Below are 19,761 nucleotides of genomic sequence, written 5' to 3'. Positions count from 1 at the left end.
GTTTTCACTGTACATGCTTCCACTGGGATCTCTCATTAGGAAACATAATGTTAATTTTCACTCGTATGCAGATGACACCCAGTTATACCTTTCATTTAAATCAGGTGAAGTTTCTCCAATGTTGTCTTTAATTAGTTGTGTTAGTGAATTAAAGGAGTGGATGAATGAGAACTACTTGTCTTTAAACACAGATAAAACAGAGATGTTAATTGTTGGAGGGAATGACGCTGATCACAACAATATTTTGTCATCATTTAACTCAGTTGGAATCCTAGTCAATTTTACTGAATAAGCGCGCAATCTAGGAGTTATCTTTGACTCTAGCATGTCATTTAAAGCGCATATTACAAAGTTGTCCAAAACATGTTTCTTCCATCTTAAAAATGTTAGGAAATTAGGCACTTTTTAAATAAACAGGATTCTGAGAAACTAATTCATGCATTTATCTCTAGTAGGATTGACTACTGCAATACGGTGTTCACTGGATGTTCAAACTGTTCTTTATACAGCCTCCAGTTAATCCAAAATGCGGCTGCAAGAATTATTACAAGAACAAGAAACACATAACTCCAGTTCTTAAATCCTTACACTGGCTCCCGGTTAAGTTTAGGGCAGATTTCAAAATCCTTCCTTTAACATATAAAGCATTAAATGGCCAAGGTCCGGCTTACTTGTCTGAACTTATCATGACTTACAAACCTGAGCGCACATTAAGATCTCAAGATGCCAGTCGGCTTATGATTCCAAGGATTAATAAAATAACAGTGGGAGGTCGAGCTTTTAGTTACAGGGCCCCTAAACTGTGGAATGGTCTGCCTGCTACTGTAAGAGATGCCCCTTCGGTCTCAGCTTTTAAATCCCAGCTCACTACTTCAGTTTAGCATATCCTGACTAGAGCTGCTGATTAACTGTACAACTGCATCTCTGTTGTTAGTCATTAGCACTTAAACATAAGTAACATGACAGTTATAATTGTATAATAACCCTCACTTATTCTGTTTTTCTTCTCGTTACTCAAATGTGGCACTTGGTGCCATGGCCCACCTGCCAAGTTGTTTTGCCTGCCTAAGGAAAAGTCATCTCTGATGGAGGATCGCAGGAATCGTGGGAAAGAGGGGACCTTTCATCGGATTGGCTGGCCCAGCACTATTTCGGCCAAATGGGGGAGGCAGCTTGAAGGATGAGGGTCTCCAGGACTCTACACAAATCCAAATCTTATTATGGGATATATCATCTACTGTTAAATTCTGCTCTGTACTTCTAAAATTTATATTTTTTATTATTTCTTACTATATTGAGGAATTGTTCTGTTCTGTGTACTGCATTGTATTGTATTGACCCCCTTCTTTTTGACACCCACTGCATGCCCAACCTACCTGGAAAGGGGTCTCTCCTTGAACTGCCTTTCCCAAGGTTTCTTCCATTTTTTCCCTACAAGGTTTTTTTTTGGGAGTTTTTCCTTGTCTTCTTAGAGAGTCAAGGCTGGGGGGCTGTCAAGAGGCAGGGCCTGTTAAAGCCCATTGCGGCACTTCCTGTGTGATTTTGGGCTATACAAAAATAAACTGTATTGTATTGCATTGTAACTGAATTTACCACAGGTGGACTCCAATTAAGCTGCAGAAACATCTCAAGGATGATCAGGAGAAACAGGATGCACCTGAGATCAATTTCGAGCTTCACAGCAAAGGCTGTGAATACTTATGTACATGTGCTTTCTCAATTTTTTTTATTTTTAATAAATTTGCAAAAACCTCAAGTAAACTTTTTTCACATTGTCATTATGGGGTGTTGTGTGTAGAATTCAGAGGAAAAAAATGAATTTAATCCATTTTGGAATAAGGCTGTAACATAACAAAATGTGGAAAAAGTGATGCGCTGTGAATACTTTCTGGATACACTGTAAGTAAGGGTGACACTCTCTCCACAGACAGACACACTGCTGATGACTGTGTTCAAGAGGTCATTAAAGGCCTGGATCTTGGTTTTTATCCAGGACACTTACAAGCCCAGACACTCAGACTCTTCACTCAGTCTCTTGAGAGCCCAGATCAGAGCCTCCATTGACTCCATGAAGATCACTGCATCATCGACAAGTCTCTTCAACAACAGATGCCCCACAGCCACTGGACCACCTGGACGGAAAAACCATGCAGACACAGAGAACATACAAACTTCATGAAAGGAGTACTTGGGACATTAACCTAGCCTCCATGTTGTGAGACACCAGCGCTACCACTGTGCCACCATGCCACCCCAAGAGACAGACAGAAAATGAGCACAAAATGAATAACATATCTGAAAACAACGGAGACCTAAACATTTAAAAGTGACTAACATTACAATTTTGAATGATTGTTAACTGTTTATCATTGTGGTTAGTTCTCTTTTACATGGGGATTTACATAACTTGCCCATTTGAGTTAATAAATATTGTAAGGTTCAGTAATTTACTGTCAGTGCATTAGAGCTACAAATACATGCACGTTTGTTCAGTGAAGAGTGCTATACTAAAATAAATTGAATAGGCCCAAATATCCCACTGTATTTTTTTTTTTTTATGAAGCTGGATTATCCATGACCTTGTGTCAGATGACCCCTATGCTCCATTTTATTTTCAGAGCACAATTTCTTACAATTCTTTTTTTTTATTCTTTTCTGCCTTTCTTTTGGCCTACATGAATGTGTATTTCTATTGTCTAAATTGAAATAAAAGGCCCACTTCAGCACATGCTGTCCTGTCTCTTGGGGGCATGATTGCAAATGGGCATTGTATGAGCTGTTAGTCTGAAATCGATATTTAATCTCTGGCTGCTTGTATGCTGGCGGACCTTCACACCAAGGTACCCACTCTCTCTTGTTTCACTGTAGTAACACAGTGCGGCTCGTGGATGTAAAAACCCATTTCTGTGCTGCAGGCCAAACACTTCAGGGATGTGATGCAGACAAGATGCCCACTTTAAGTGCCCTTTCATCTCTTTGCTTCTACTAAACTGAAATCAAATCTGCCATTTCTATTCATGTGAGAAAAACATGCCTTAGAACTCAGAAAAAAATTGTACTCATTATAAACTCCAAACAAGGAACAATACTGTACGCATGGTGAAGGTGGGCCAGAGTGAGGTGGTGGAAGGCTTTGAGATACAGAAGTTTTTACTTATCCCATGATTAAACTGAAAATGAAATGCTAAGACAAAGGTGTAGCGAGCTCACATTCTTGAGGTCTCCTTCCATCACCAGTTAAAATCACCCAAGGCTTCCCATCTCTCTCCATTTCATGTTGACCATGAATTTGAAAGTCAGAAAGTATTGTTTTACCCCAAATGGAATAAAAAGCCCAATTTCATGAGGAAACTCCCTCAAAATCCATTGAGAAAGTGGGAGTCTGACTTCCAAATCCAATTGTGAGGGTGTTACGTTACCCAGTGGCTGCTCACTACCCTACAATATGCACTCTTTCTCTAGACCTTTAAAGTAGCAGAACTCACAATAAAATTTAGTTAAAGACAAATATGAAGTTCTTTTGTTACCCACCAGATTTCCTTGTACAATGTTCTTCCTCCTACACATAATAAGCTGAATGACACAACTTCGCCACTATGTCATTCTTGAGTGACCGCCTTCCACCTTTATATTCTGGTGAAGAAGATGGATTCCTTAAAAAAAATGGGCAAAAATGGGGGGAAAGCACCATAAAAAGACCCACAAACCAGGCCAGGAGCTTCACTGACCTGCTCAGAGATGGGCCTCACCCCAGGCTTTTCCACTCTGTAGTGATCATTTTGAGTTAGTTTTGAAACTCTGTTTGCTAAGGAACCCCAAGTTCACAACAACAACAATGTCCCAACATCATAAGCAACTAAGAAGAAAAGACAGCAAACTGCTCAATCACCTGTTACAATGCTTGCTGTGTGAATACTGGGTTGTATGATTTAATGGGGATTGTGGAAGAGAGATGAAAAAGTGAGTGCAGGCAGGGTGGAATGGATGGGGAAAAGTGTCAGGAGTGATTTGTGACAGACGGGTACCAACAAGAGTGAAAGGGAAGGTCTACAGGACGGTAGTAAGACCAGCTATGTTATATGGGTTGGAGACGGTGGCACTGACCAGAAAGCAGGAGACCGAGCTGGAGATAGCAGAGTTGAAGATGCTAAGATTTGCATTGGGTGTGACAAGGATGGATAGGATTAGAAATGAGTACATTAGAGGGTCAGTTCATGTTGGATGGTTGGGAGACAAAGTCAGAGAGGCGAGATTGCATTGGTTTGGACATGTGCAGAGGAGAGATGCTGGATATATTGGGAGAAGGATGTTAAGGATAGAGCTGCCAGGGAAAAGGAAAAGAGGAAGGCCTAAGCAAAGGTTTATGGACATGCAGGTGATGGGTGTAACAGAGCAAGATATGGAAGAAGATGATCCACTGTGGCAACCACTAATGGGAGCAGCTGAAAGAAGGAGAAGAAATATTTTGCATTTCTTATGTCTTGCTTCTCTGACAAAAAAGGTATATATACACATGTTATAGAGTAGCTGTCAAATAATACAAAGAATACACAACACATGTTTAGCCCTTATTGGAACTCATCAAGTGTACGCATCTTTGCTTCATGTTGTAGCGATTGAACCTCCAATGTCAGGGCCTGAGGCAAAGCCTTAGATGAAGTACCATGGCGGCTGGTTTGTTTACTCGGCATGGTGAAGATCGGAGTATTACATTCAGAGGTCTGAATTGCAATCTGATTATTTGGGTGGTTACCTACCAAGAAAAGCTTGTGTTTTGTTGGCCGGTCAGTTGGCAGGTGACCACCCAAATAATCAGATTGCGATTCAGACCTACATATATGTATATATTTATATATATACAGTATTGGTAGGGTGGCGCGGTGGCGCAGTAGTAGCGCTGCTGTCTCGAAGTAAGGAGACCCAGGTTCACTTCCCGGGTCCTCCCTGTGTGGAGTTTGCATGTTCTCCCCGTGTCTGTGTGGGTTTCCTCCGGGCGCTCCGGTTTCCTCCCACAATCCAAAGACATGCAGATTAGGTGCATTGGCGATCCTAAATTGTCCCTTGGTGTGTGGGTGTGTGTGTGTGTCCTGCGGTGGGCTGGCGCCCTGCTGGGGTTTGTTCCTGCCTTGCGCCCTGTTTTGGCTGGTATTGGCTCCAGCAGACCCCCGTGACCCTGTGTTAGGAATGTCTGACTGAGCATTGGTGGCAGTCAGAATTATCCAGCATCCCACCTGAGAGAAAAGGGGGGCCCTTGCTGAGAAGGGAGGCTGGAATGGAAGGACAGTGATGGACTGGCATCCCGTCCAGTATTGGTATGGGACCCTTACCCGGACAGGAGGACAAAACAAAGGGGTAATAGTTAATTTCTGGTTATTTCAGACTTGCAGGACTCTGGTAACCATGAGGACAAATGTAAGGCATGACGGGAATTATACTGCCAGGGATCAGCCCTGCTGTGTTCTTTGGGTACCACCAGAGGGTGCTGTGGGCATTCGTGATTTCTGTTTTTCGGGGCTTCTGCTCTACCTGGCACCTGGCCTTGGCATCAGAAGTTCTCTCTTTTTCGAATTAAAAGGAAGCTTCCTGCAGTTGTGCCAGAGTTGAGAGGAAGGAAAGCAACACTTGCTGGAAGTAGGAGGACGGACAGAGGAGAGAAGAGAAGGAAGGATGGAGAATTTGTAATTGCTTGTGCAACCTTTTAGAGAAAACTTTTGTGAAGTTTTTGATAATAAAAACCTGTGTTTCAAACCCGTGACTGTATTTGTGTTGGTTGTGTCCAGGGTTTGGGGCTCATTGGCACCCACTATCTGTCACAACAACTTAAGACAAAATAAAATTTACCTCAGTGAAACAATCTTGTGTTCACTGACATTAGCAGCGGCTGAAGGGTTAGGGGTTGCTTTCCTACCTAATTCAGTTCCTATAGGGACACAAAGGAGTGCCCCCCACACTGGAAGACAGCGAGAATGACAGCAGGGTGAAGCCCTCAGAAGTGTGCAGCCTGTCACTGTTGAGGTTCCTAAGAGTAAGAACTGCAGGGTGTGACTGTGCATGTAACACAAGGTTAAAAGGCTATGGTATTATTTAGGGGCATTTCTTTGTCCACCAATTACTAAAAGATCCCAAAAATGCTTATACTGTATGTGCCTATTTTTTAATGTAACTCATATGTTACAGGGTTCAAAATAATTCACAATTTTCAGATAATACAGATGGTTTCTTGTCTTTCTGGGTTCCCCTTTCTCACAGCTAAAACACTTCTCTAACTTGTAAAGCAGTGAGCACAGGTTAGCTCTCCCCTTTGAAACCATTCTCAAGAGGTGAAGGTATGCCAGGGACCCCTAGTTGGTCTACTGTGACATTCAGGGCCACAGATTGGCCTACTGGGCAGTGATGACATTGTCTCGCCATGTCTGCAGTGTGAGTGCCTGGGGTCTCGTCTACACTCTTACAAATAAAGGTGCCAGAGCGGTTCTTCAGAGTGATGCCATAGGGTAAAACCGTTTTGGTTCCTAAAAGAACCATTCACATGAAGGCTGCAGAAAGTCAATTTAGTTATTTCGAATTGTAACAGGCTCCAACGATAATCATGAACAGATTATAACAGATTTGTGAAATACCAGCGGGTTGCTGATTTTAAAAGGACTTTTGCTGCATACAATAACAGGCTAAGTTCAGGTTTTCTTGATATGTCAGCATCCTGCTAGGTAGCCTTCTACACATTAAAGATTTCTGGGTTTTTTTCTACATATTAGAAACTATTTCAAAGCTCAAAAATGCAGTTTCTTAAGCAAAGACGTCTTCCCAGAATGAAATGGTTCCTCTTCAAGCAATGGTTCTATGTGGAACCTAAATTGGTTTACATCATACCTGACTGGCAGAACTGAGCATGTCGCCCTTGGCAGCGCAAAGTCCCACACCCACAACGTCGCCTGTGGTGTTCCACAGGGCTCTGTGCTGGGCCCTATCCTTTTTACTATCTACATGCTCCCCCTTGGAACTGTCATTGGCAGACATGGTTTATCGTTCCATTGCTATGCCGATGACACTCAGCTTTACCTCAGGACTACTCCCACCTCCTCTACTGCTCCTCTGCCAACATCTACATTGTCTACCTGCCTGGAGGAGATAGAGGCTTGGATGAGGCTCACTTTTCTTCAGTTGAACAGATCCAAAACAGAAGCCATCTTAGTTGGTACATCACATCATCTTCGCTCTTCTACCATCACCAGTATTACTTTCTCTGGCCAAAATAATCCTCTTTCCACATCTGTTACTAATTTGGGTGTTAGAATGGACTCCCAACTTACTTTTGACACCCACATCAAATATCTCTGTAAGTCATCTTTTTACCATCTCAAGAACATCGCCAAACTCCGCCCATTACTCACCCTGGCAGATGCAGAGAAGCTCGTCCATGCCTTTGTCTCTTCCAGGCTGGATTACTGTAATGCACTCCTCATTGGGATTCCTGGCAAGAGTATCCAGAGACTCCAGTATATTCAGAACAGCGCTGCCAGGATCCTGATGAGGGTGCGAAAGTATGATCACATCACCCCAATCCTGAAAACCCTTCACTGGCTCCCTGTTTCATTCAGAATAGAGTACAAGGTCTCCCTTCTTACCCATCAGTGCATTTATGGACATGCCCCTCTTTATCTACAGGAACTCCTTACCCCCCATAACTCCTTACGTTCCCTCCGCTCTGTACTCACTAACACTCTTCAAGTCCCCAGAACTAAGCTCAGCAGCATGGGTGACAGGGCGTTTTCATCGGTGGCGCCGAGGCTGTGGAATGCCCTCCCTGATTACCTGAGAGCCCCACAGTCGACTGAGGCCTTTAAGCGAAACCTAAAAACTCATCTTTTTAGAAAGTCATTTTGTTAAAGTATTTTATAGACTCTTCTGTTCTTTTTTTTTATTTTATTATTCTATTTTTACTCTGTAGCACTTTGGGATTGCTAAAATATAAAGTGCAATATAAATAAAATTTATTATTATTATTATTAAGAGGATACAAATAAGAAGGTTTGGAGCACCTGTGCACAAACCCTGTATAACTGAATTTCAAAAATAAACAAAACATAATTTAGAGTGTTAGAGAATCATCTATTCAGACTGGAGTCTGGTGTTGACTGACTCAAAGATGGTGGAACTTTTGCTTATGTGTACTCTTGACAGGAAGAGGCGGGTCCAGGTGGACTGACACTGGAAGTGATGTCAGAGGTGGGAAAACTGCCAATCTTCATCTGGTCTGCAGAGGGAGGAAAAGAGAAGGTAATATCACACATCACTAAGCCCTGGACTGTTGAAGAATTACCATCACCAGAGCCCTTAAACTTCCCCCTATGTGCATACGAGTGATGGCAGTTATGCACAGTGTAACATGGAATAATGACATGAAATAAGAACTTATTTATTTTGTTGTATCAGGTACATGTTAGATATACTGTGTGATTGGTATGGGGGTGCCAAGACCAAAAAAGGTTGGAGCCAAGTCTCCGCCATTAAAAATAATGTAAAAATGCTAGAGGCACTCACCCCCACTTTAAAATAAAAAAAACATCTGTTTTGAACTCACCAGCCTATCCCCTGGAGTCAGAAACTATTCAAATAAATGGTGCTGTACCTGGCCAAACTGTTGCAGTTCACGGGAAAACTAATGTGGTGTAAACATCATAATGAAACATTTTGATGCCCTAATAGTTTTATTTACTTATATTTGTATAAAAACTGCATTTCACTGCCTAGGTTTGGAGCTGGACAATCTGTTTGAAAAGTTTCAGTCTGGTTTTCGCCCTGGCCATAGCACCGAAACAGCCCTGGTCAGGGTCACCAATGATCTTCTGATGACGGCAGATACTGGTTCACCTCCACTACTTATCCTCCTTGACCTGACAGCTGCTTTTGACACAATAGACCATAACATCCTTCTTCACCGCCTGCAATACACTATTGGACTCTCAGGAATTGTTCTAAATTGGTTTACATCATACCTGACTGGCAGAACTGAGCATGTCGCCCTTGGCAGCGCAAAGTCCCACACCCACAACGACGCCTGTGGTGTTCCACAGGGCTCTGTGCTGGGCCCTATCCTTTTTACTATCTACATGCTCCCCCTTGGAACTGTCATTGGCAGACATGGTTTATCGTTCCATTGCTATGCCGATGACACTCAGCTTTACCTCAGGACTACTCCCACCTCCTCTACTGCTCCTCTGCCAACATCTACATTGTCTACCTGCCTGGAGGAGATAGAGGCATGGATGAGGCTCAATTTTCTTCAGTTGAACAGATCCAAAACAGAAGCCATCTTAGTTGGTACATCACATCATCTTCGCTCTTCTACCATCACCAGTATTACTTTCTCTGGCCAAAATATTCCTCTTTCCACATCTGTTACTAATTTGGGTGTTAGAATGGACTCCCAACTTACTTTTGACACCCACATCAAATATCTCTGTAAGTCATCTTTTTACCATCTCAAGAACATCGCCAAACTCCGCCCATTACTCACCCTGGCAGATGCAGAGAAGCTCGTCCATGCCTTTGTCTCTTCCAGGCTGGATTACTGTAATGCACTCCTCATTGGGATTCCTGGCAAGAGTATCCAGAGACTCCAGTATATTCAGAACAGCGCTGCCAGGATCCTGATGAGGGTGCGAAAGTATGATCACATCACCCCAATCCTGAAAACCCTTCACTGGCTCCCTGTTTCATTCAGAATAGAGTACAAGGTCTCCCTTCTTTCCCATCAGTGCATTTATGGACATGCCCCTCTTTATCTACAGGAACTCCTTACCCCCCATAACTCCTTACGTTCCCTCCGCTCTGTACTCACTAACACTCTTCAAGTCCCCAGAACTAAGCTCAGCAGCATGGGTGACAGGGCGTTTTCATCGGTGGCGCCGAGGCTGTGGAATGCCCTCCCTGATTACCTGAGAGCCCCACAGTCGACTGAGGCCTTTAAGCAAAACCTAAAAACTCATCTTTTTAGAAAGTCATTTTGTTAAAGTATTTTATAGACTCTTCTGTTCTTTTTTATTTTATTATTCTATTTTTACTCTGTAGCACTTTGGGATTGCTAAAATATAAAGTGCAATATAAATAAAATTTATTATTATTATTATTATTATAACCCCTTAAAGTACCATTACCAAACAGTTATTTTCAAGAGTGTGTGTTGGATTCTTTTCTGTGTCAGAATTCATTTCCACTATGATAAATCAGTGATAACTGTGACAGAATATTAATAATCAGTCCAGGCCATCAGAGACTCCATGATGCCTGCATGATGGGGTGGCCACAGTTTTACTTTCTACGAAGATATCCAGACATCCAGTGGTTTCTATTCTCAAACATTGTCTTCAAACCAGTTTGTACTCTACTGTCATTCATTGCCAAGTTTAATTTTCTCTTTCAGCATTAATTGATCATTTCTGTGTACTCTTCCATCTTGACGATCTTTACCTTGCTCTGTGATGTGACCTTCCAAGAGGAGCACACAATAAAACAAACTGAGCAGATTTACAGCGAATGCTGCCCACTTCTCAGATATGCACAAATGTCTGTATGAAGGTGGCAGGGTGATGCATTGGCCACCACTGCTCCCTTACAACAATAGGGTCTTGGCTTCAAATCCTGACCCTCTCACTGAGGACTCTGCATGTTTTTCTCCATGTCTGCATTAAGATCCTTTCCACATCCCAAAGATATGCTATTTATATCGATTGTTGACCCAAAAGATGCTGAGTGTGGGATTGTACATGAGTGTGCCCCGCATTGGAATGGCATCCCATCCTGCGTTGGTTCATATCTTGGGATTACAACACTCTGCAAGCTTGAAATTAAAATAAGACATTGTGGAGAAATGAAAAAAATGAAAGAAAGCTTAAGTGGGCAAGTTAGTCTTTTACATTCTCAGGCCAAATTGCAAAAGTAAAGCAGATTGTTTGAGGGCAACATCTATGGAATTGGTAATGGGTTGACCTCAAGAAGTGGGGAGAAAAAAGATATCATAAAAAATCTGGAGTGGTATCCCCTAGACTTTTTCATATCCTCAGATATGGGGATGGATATTTGAGGAGTAAACAACAAGACAATGATTATATTTTTATATTATGTACATTACAAAAAACGTCAACAACAAATCAACTAAATTAGTAATATATTGAACAATTATTATAAAAGTAAAATTGAATAACTCGGACTGTGCAGTTGCATGAACTAAAGGTAAAGTACCGCTTCCAGTTAGCGGAAATAACTCAAAAGTTGATAGAAATCTACGTTTTGTACTTAATACTTGTAGGCTAAATTTGGTTGACCTAAGTGAAAGCGTACTCAAGTTATCGTGTTTACATACACACACACAGAGACAGACACACAGACATAATTCCAAAAATGGTATTTTCGGACTCAGGGAGGTCTAAAACATCGAGATTCGTCAAAATCTCGAAACTTGAATTTTTAGATGATTACAATACTTTCCCTACGAGAAAGTAAATAGGAACCTAGGGAGGTCTAAAACGTCGAGATTCATCAAAATCTCGAGGTCGAATTTTTGGAAGATTACAATACTTTCCTTATACAGTGGAACCTCAATTTGCGAGTAACTTGGTTTACGAGTGTTTTGCAAGACGAGCAAAACTTTTTAATAAATTTTGACTTGATAAACGAGCGAGGTCTTGCAGTACGAGTAGTATGTATACTCTTTGTCTGCTGAGTGTCATGTGATCACAACTGAGCTGATGGTTCTTCTCTCTGTCGCTGCGGGATTGTGGGCAATCGTCTCCTATTATCCGTCTGAGTCGGCGTGTCTCACTCATACTAAACATCCGTACGAGCGTATACATGATTCTTTTCAAAGGTAAAGTGCAAGTTAATTTGTTTTATGTATTTTTACTTTATATTTTGTATTAATCATTTTTATATGAATAGTTTTGGTTTGTGGAACAAATCATCTGAGTTTCCATGATTTCTTATGGGGAAATTCACTTTGATATACAAGTGCTTTGGACTACAAGCACGTTTCCGGAACGAATTATGCTCGCAAACCGAGGTTCCACTGTACTTTATATATGAGAAAATAAAAAAACAAGCCAAGTGCAAGGGAATGAAGACAAACACACACATTTGCACGCTCGTGCACCAGCACATGTATACTATATGGTTTGTGGATACTTCACCATCACACCTATATGAGATTGCAGGACATCCCATTCTAAACTATGGGGATTTATAGGGAATTGAGCCCTTTTTTGGCAAACAGTTAGCCTCTTCAGTGTTATATGTTTGTTTGTCTTGTATTGTTGCATCATGTCTTATATGTCAATGTATACAGTCAGGTCCATTAGTATTTGGACAGTGACACAATTTTCTTAAATTTTCAATTTTCAAAAAGTTCATGTAAATTTGAATTTAGAGTGACACTCAGAATTTCACTTCTCAAAAAAATTTGTAAAACAAATTGTGTTTTGTGTCCAGTCCAATTTGTGTCATTGACACAAGGAGAAAAATGTTTAGTCTTGTTTGTACATTTGCATACATTTAATCTGTATGTGTCTTCCTGTCATTTAGTATTCAAATAAAGATTTGTACCGAAAAAAAAGTTACTGGAATCATCAGTAGAGATGTTCTGATAGTACGCTACCCACTTTGCCTATTATAATGATAAACTTGTTAACTGAAATCCCAAAGCTGCATCAAAGACAGAAAAAAAAAACCTTGAACCTCCGCAGCACTTGGAGAAAACAAACTTCAACCTGTTCTGCAGGAATCAAGAAACAGAAAAGGCGGTTGCTAGGTAACAGAGTTTTCGCATGTAGTGGGATTTTTATGTGAAGAAAACACAGTAATTGTTGTGAATTGCTGCACACAAAATGTCTAAAAAGGTATTAAGACTTCAAACACAAACTGGTTAGGCCAAGCTTCACCCCAGGCAGCCAGACCCCAAGCTCAACAGTTAGACTTGCCCAGACCCAAAATGGGACACTGACTTTAAAAGTTACAAAAATTATGCTAAATGTTCAACAATGCACTATAATACCCTTCAAAGGAGATGACAAACCAAAAAAACTCTGGTTTGAAAAGGTATTTCCCCAAAGAATCTTTATAAATAAATTATTTATTTATGTAATCAATAGGAGAAGAATGCTCTTACCAGGTAAGGGGGGACATGTGTCATTATGGGAAGAGTTCACGTATCTTGGAGTCTTATTCATGGGTGATGATAAAATGGACAGTGAGATAGACAAGTGGACTGGAGTTGTGGCAACTGTTCTGTGAGTGCTGTACAGGTCCATGGTGGTGAAACAGGACCTGCATCTAAAACAAAATTATCACTTTACCATTCAATCTATATCCCTGTCCTCACCTATGGTTATGAGCTATTGGTAATGAGTGAAAAACTGAGATCATCAGTACAAACAGCACAAATCAAGTTTCTTCACAAACTGGAGTCACTGGCAAACAATGTCACTGTGAAACCTTCTGGATTCCTGATTCAGTGTGTGATGAGGTGATTGGGAGTACTCCGTCTGATGAAGACATATCCAATCTGTACAAACTCACACAAACAGGCAGGCACAAGACAGACCATATATCCAGTCAGGTACAGTAATTGAATGGGTAATCCAAAAGGGTGTGAACAGCATATGAATGGACAAACAGAGAATCACGATTCCCTTTGCATCTTGCCGGCTCGTTTTTAAAGGGCCCGTCTTCTCAATCTTCTTCCCAGTTACCCCTGCTCCCTCCAAAGCTGGCCAATAGCGTTTTACCATCAGTACTGCTGGGAGATGTAGTACACTTTTAAGTTCCTTGTACAGATCACTTGCTTGATTTTTCTTTAATGCACTGTGTGAATGACGGCTCCTGTACTAATTAACACCATTTATATATGTCCATTTGGTTTATTTTATTGTTTCTTATTTTTTAGAACCAATTTCTGAGGTTTATTGATTGCTTTGATTTTTTTTACCACAAGTTATTTTGTTCTCATTTTGTTTATGCAACATGCTTGGGTGCTTCATGTGAATGCGACTGTCGCATCAATTATGTCACAGATGTGGCAGTATAAATATGGCCGTGGCTCTGATGCACTTTATCTCTCAATGGATATTTATTTTGAACTTCTAACAAATAAGAGAGAATTTCCTTTTTGACTTTGATTTCTGATTCTCTTTATTTCGCTTATAATTTGGTAGCCTGTTCATCCAACTTTCTGAATTTGAGTTTCCTTTGCAGAAGATTTCATGTTCTTTCTCTCATCTGACAGTGACCTTCAGCATGCACTCAAATGATTTACTGCTGAATGTAAAGCAACTGGAATGAAAAGTGCGAACTGCAGTCTCCATATGAAAGGGGGAAAAACTGCCTTTAGCGGAGGAGTTCAGCTATCTTGGGATTTTGTTCATGAGTGCTGGAAAGAGGGAACATAAGATCAAGAAGAGGATTGGAGTTGTGGTAGGTGTCCTGAAGGTTTTGCACCGGTCTATGGTGGTGAGGTGGGAGCTCTCAGTGTACTCTCAGTTGTCCTACATCCCTGTCCTAACCTATGGTCAGGAGCTGTGGGTAATAACCAAAAGAATAAAATCATGAGGATAAGCGGTGGAAATTAGATTTCTTCACAAGGTGGCTGAACTGACAATCCATGATAAGGTGAGAAGCTCAGTAATTTAGGAAAGCCACAGAGTAGAGTCATTGCTCTTCATGATTGAAAGGAGCCAGCTAAAGTGGTCTGGGTATGTCGTATAAATGTCTCCCAGGTGATACATCCCACTGGGCAGAGTCCCAGCGGCAGACCCCAGAATACGGAGGAAGGATTAAATGTCTTGGTTGGCTTGGGTATGCCTGGGAATTTCCCAGGGAAAGTGGAATTTGTAGCTGGGGACAGGGAAGTCTGGACTGATCTGCTTGGAGTGCTGCCACAGCAACCCACACCAGGAAAAGCAGTTTCAGAAAATGTATCATTGCTTGGGCCCTCACTATGGTTCCTGTTCCTTGTTATCATCTCCTGATTGTTTTTCCTTCTCACAACAATCCTTAGCACCCAGAAATGAGAGTTACAGTTAGGTCAAATAAATATTTGGACAGAGACAACTTGATTTCCAACTGATCCTGTAGTGGAAAAGCAAGCTGACAAAATGTAGGATTTTACTGGGCTGGTAAAATATTTATTCTGAAGGTGCTGCATAAAAACAATTGGCTGAAATTCAATGTCAAGTTTAGTGTGCCATTGCTCACCATGAAAGGCACTAAATATGGACTGTGCAAGTGTTTTTCATGGATTCATTTTTTTTAAGAATGAAGGCTCTATGTGACTCTAATCAGGAAGAAGTGGTGAGAAGATGGAGTACTTCAAAAGCCATGACAGCTGCAGCTTAGTAATAACAAGTTATCAGAAACTATGAATAAAATAATCTTTCCTTTGATAACTAGGCAGCCTGAGACTCTTTTTGATGATGATGATGATGATGAGGTCAGTCAGAAGGACATTTGCTTTTATTAAATCCAGACTGGAGTCAGCGCCTGCCCTGCCCTCAAGCCCAGCTTGATCTCCCACCTTCACCACAACCAGATCCAATTTACAGCATCAACAATCTTACAGAGCAAACTTCGGCAGCAGCTCCAGCTGGAGTGGAGGTTGGAGGGAAGTAAGAGATGCACAGCGCCTGAAGTCGGCACCCCAGGCGAGTACTGCCGTTCCTCACAGGCGGGCTTAGTCCAAAGCTCATTAGGAATTCAAATGGCTCTTTTCCCTTTTTTATTTCATTTGCATGTTTCAGATGTTTTCCAATTATCACAGTGAGCTCCCCGTTCTGATGCATAAGCCTCCCAAAGAGAGGGTGGGACAGAGGCTGCGGAGATGTGCTTTGAATGAAAGGATTAGTGAGTCGATTTCTCAGAGGAAGTCTGCGCTGAGGGAGTACCGTGGAAAGAGAAAAGTTTTTCTACTTCTCTGAAGTTCGTTTTCTTCTCCTGCATTTTGATAATCTGCAGCCTTAGGCCCGTGTAAGTATGCTAGCCAGAGGATTGCAAGGAGGTGTCAAATTAGGGAGGTGAAATGTCCTGTGAGAATCAACAATGCCACCCCCGTACAAATGGTTTCTAGATTGCTGCTGCAGTAGAAGCAGGATTCAGAACTTAAACAGCATGAAAAGTTATGTAAGATAACTTATGTTGAAGGGTAATAGTAGAGACATGGGGTCTACCAGCAGTGGTGTGAAATGTGGTGAGCAGTGGGACACTTAAAATGATGATGACTAACACAAGTTACCTTGAAGTATAAAGTAGGGTCCAGCAGTTCCATCAGCAGTGGGCTTCCCCTAAAAATAATAAGCAATACAAATGACCTTGAAGAGTGTGGTGTTAAAGAATGGTGAGCATCCGAGTTAATATGGCGACCCCTAAAAATGACAACACACACGACTTACCTTGAACAATAAAGCAGGGTCCAGGAATTCTGTCGGCAGTAGGCTTCCCCTAAAAATAATAAGCAATACAAATGACTTTGAAAAGTGTGTTGTGTAGCATGGTGAGTACCAGAGTTAACAATGACAACATACACAACTAACCCTGAACAGCAAAGTGGGGACCAGGAGTTCTAACAGCAGTGGGCACTTTGACATAAGGCATGGTGAGCATCAGAATGGTCAGTGGGACGAGTAAAAATGATGAATCATACAATTTACCTTGAAGAATGAACTAGGGTCCAGGATTTCTACCAGCAGTGGAAGCTGTGGTGTTGTAATATTGTGGGGTGAGTGGATTGGATCGGATTGAGCTACTCGTAGGACGCAAAGACGTTGTCTATGTACAGATCTCTAAGTGATTTAATCCCGAATGTTTTCCAGACATTAAAAACAACATACGTTTTAGAGGGTGGAAAAAGGTGGTTCTCGTGCAATTGTGCCACAGATAAAAGCTTCTCTATCTTAAAATACTTCATGCATTGGTTACATATTCTGAGTGAATGAAGGACAATTGGGTTGTTAGTATATTGGCATCGTACCCAAGGAATTTAAAGAACTACTGCAGGATTTTATTTCTATTGTGGACCAAGCCTATGTCTGTTCATCTATCTGTGTCCAAGTCCAAGTTTTTATAGTTTGTATATTTGTCGCCCAGTAATAAAATTGAAAGTTAGGTAGAGCCATGACACCTTCTGCCTTAGGTCTTTGAAGGGTCGCCCTTAGGAAACGTGGATGTTTTGAATTCCAAATAAATTAGGTTATGATTGAATCTAATTTCTTAAAAAATTATTTAGTGATGTATATTGGAATGTTTTGAAATAGAAATAGAAGCTTAGGAAGGATATTCATCTTGACAATGTTAATTCTTCCAGCTAAAGTGAGATGGAGGGTAGACCATCTATGCAAGTCTTGCTTAATTTTTTTCCCTGCAGACAGCAAATTTTGCTGATAAAGAGCTTTATGTTTATCTGTGATGTTTACCCCTAGGTATTTAAACTGATCTGCGATGATTAAAGTGCATGTGTCCAATCTAATATTGTGTGTTTGAAAATTTACTGGAAAGAGCACACTTTTGTTCAAATTAACTTTGAGACCAGAAATCTTTTGAAATTCCTATAGTGCTGTTAGGACTGCAGGTACAGTATTTTGTGGATCGGATATATACAGCACCATATCATCTGCATATAGAGAAATTTTCTGTTCAAATCCATTTCTGATAATCCCCTTTATCTCATAAACATTTTGGCAATGAGCTGCCAGTGGCTCAATGGCGATTGGAAAAAAGCAGTAGTGACAAGGGATATCCTTGTCTAGTACCACGTTTTAATTTGAAGTAGTCTGAATTAATGTTGATAATAAAAACTGGAGCTTCTGGACTGTTATGCGGTAGTTTTATCCATACACAAATGTTCGGGCCAAACCCAAATTTCTCCAATATGGTGAAAAGGTAGTTCTATTCAACCATATCAAATGCTATTTTCTCTTCATCCAACAATAATATAATCTCTGGGGTGTTAGACTTTGTGGATGATATATATTACATTAAACAGGCATCACAGATTGGAAGCTGAGTGTCTGCCTGTAATAAATCCAGTTTGGTTCTCGTGATATTACCGAAGGAAACACTTTCTCAATCCTTCTAGCTAGGACTTTGGAGAGTATCTTAACATCATTATTCAAAAGTGAGATCGGTCTGTATGATGCACATTGTAAAAAGTCCTTATTTTTGCTTAGGAAAAACAGTAATTAACACTTGACAAAAAGTATGAGGTACAATTTTATTGTTGCTAGCTTCTGTAAATGTTGCTAATAAAAGGGGAGCTAGCTTAATTGAGAGTTTTTTTTATAAAATTCAGCAGGGTAACCATTTGGGACTGCTGCTTTCCCACTCTGAAGTGTGTTTATAGCATCTAATAATTCTGATAATGCCAGAGGTTTATCCAATTCTTCTTCACCAGGAGTATCTAGTTGTGGTATCTGTAATGAATCCAGAAATGCATTAGGTTGTGTCTTGTCTTCTTTAAACTGAGTAGTATATAAGGACTTGTAGTAGTCTCTAAACATGTGCATTATATTTTTATGGTCAATTGCTGGGGTTGCATTGCGAACTTCCTGCTTGTGGATTTGGACGTTGTGATATTATAAACATCTGAATGGCTAGCTATCCTGGTAATGGATTGGTCTGCCTAAAACCATTTGATCCTTGTATTTATCTGTGGAATCTTTTGCTGTCCCCGATTCTTTTATTATTAAGTTTTATACTGTCTAATCATTTTAATCTAAGATTACCATAGATTAAAAGAAATCTTAGGACAACTAAAAGGAAACAGAGGAAGTCAAAGGCTCAGGCTGATCTGGATGAGCTGATTTGAATCTCTCCTGTCTTCCTTCTTCTTTGCTACTACTAGTGCTAAGGTAAGTTTCTTTCAAAATAAGACTAGTAATTCCTCAACATTTGTAGCTTGTCCTCTTCTGTTACCATTCTCCTTAAGGCTCCACTGCCTACACCCTTAACCTCCTTGACTGTTGATGACTTTGCAACCTTTTTTCAGGAAAAGGTGACTGTCATCAGCAGTCATTTTTCCTCATCCCTACTAGTTAGCCTGCTCCCTGCTGAACACACCACAACATTCTCCTCTTACTCTCATCTCTCCACCAATAATGTTTCCAAACTCCACTTTGGTCACCCTACTACCTGTCAACTTGACCCCATCTTCTCATATCTCCTCCAGCCTATCTCTCCCTCACTCATTCCTGCAATTATACGCCTCACTCACACAGTCACTTTTTCCACACTGTTCAACCAGGCTGTAATAACTCCTCTCCTCAAGAAGCCCACTCTTGACTCGTGTTAAGTAGGTAATGACAGATAACACAGATCCTCTGTAACACTCTGTAAAACTCTGTAATATACTGTTTCTAACCAAGTCTCTTCTACATAACAGACTCCTTCATCCTAATCAGTCAGGATTCAAGGAGGGGCACTCCGGGGAGACAGCTCTATTCACCATTATCAATATGTTATGGCATGCCAGAGCTACCAATATGTCATATGTGCTCATCCTGCTAGATATCTCCTCTGGATTTCACAAGGCCCACCACAAGGTCTTCCTTGCCACTCTCTGACCTTAGCATCCCTGGAACTGCCCTCAGGTAGTCTGAGTCCTATATCTTTGTCAGATCCCACTGTATATCCTGGCATGGAGAGATGTCATGCACACATCAGGCAAGAACAGGTGTGCCCCAAGGATCAGTGCTGGGCCTTCTCCTCTTCTTCTTCCTATAAACT

The sequence above is a fragment of the Erpetoichthys calabaricus genome, chromosome 15 (assembly GCF_900747795.2).
Source record: "Erpetoichthys calabaricus chromosome 15, fErpCal1.3, whole genome shotgun sequence".
Taxonomy (NCBI): domain Eukaryota; kingdom Metazoa; phylum Chordata; class Cladistia; order Polypteriformes; family Polypteridae; genus Erpetoichthys; species Erpetoichthys calabaricus.
This window is presented reverse-complemented; position numbering follows the sequence as displayed.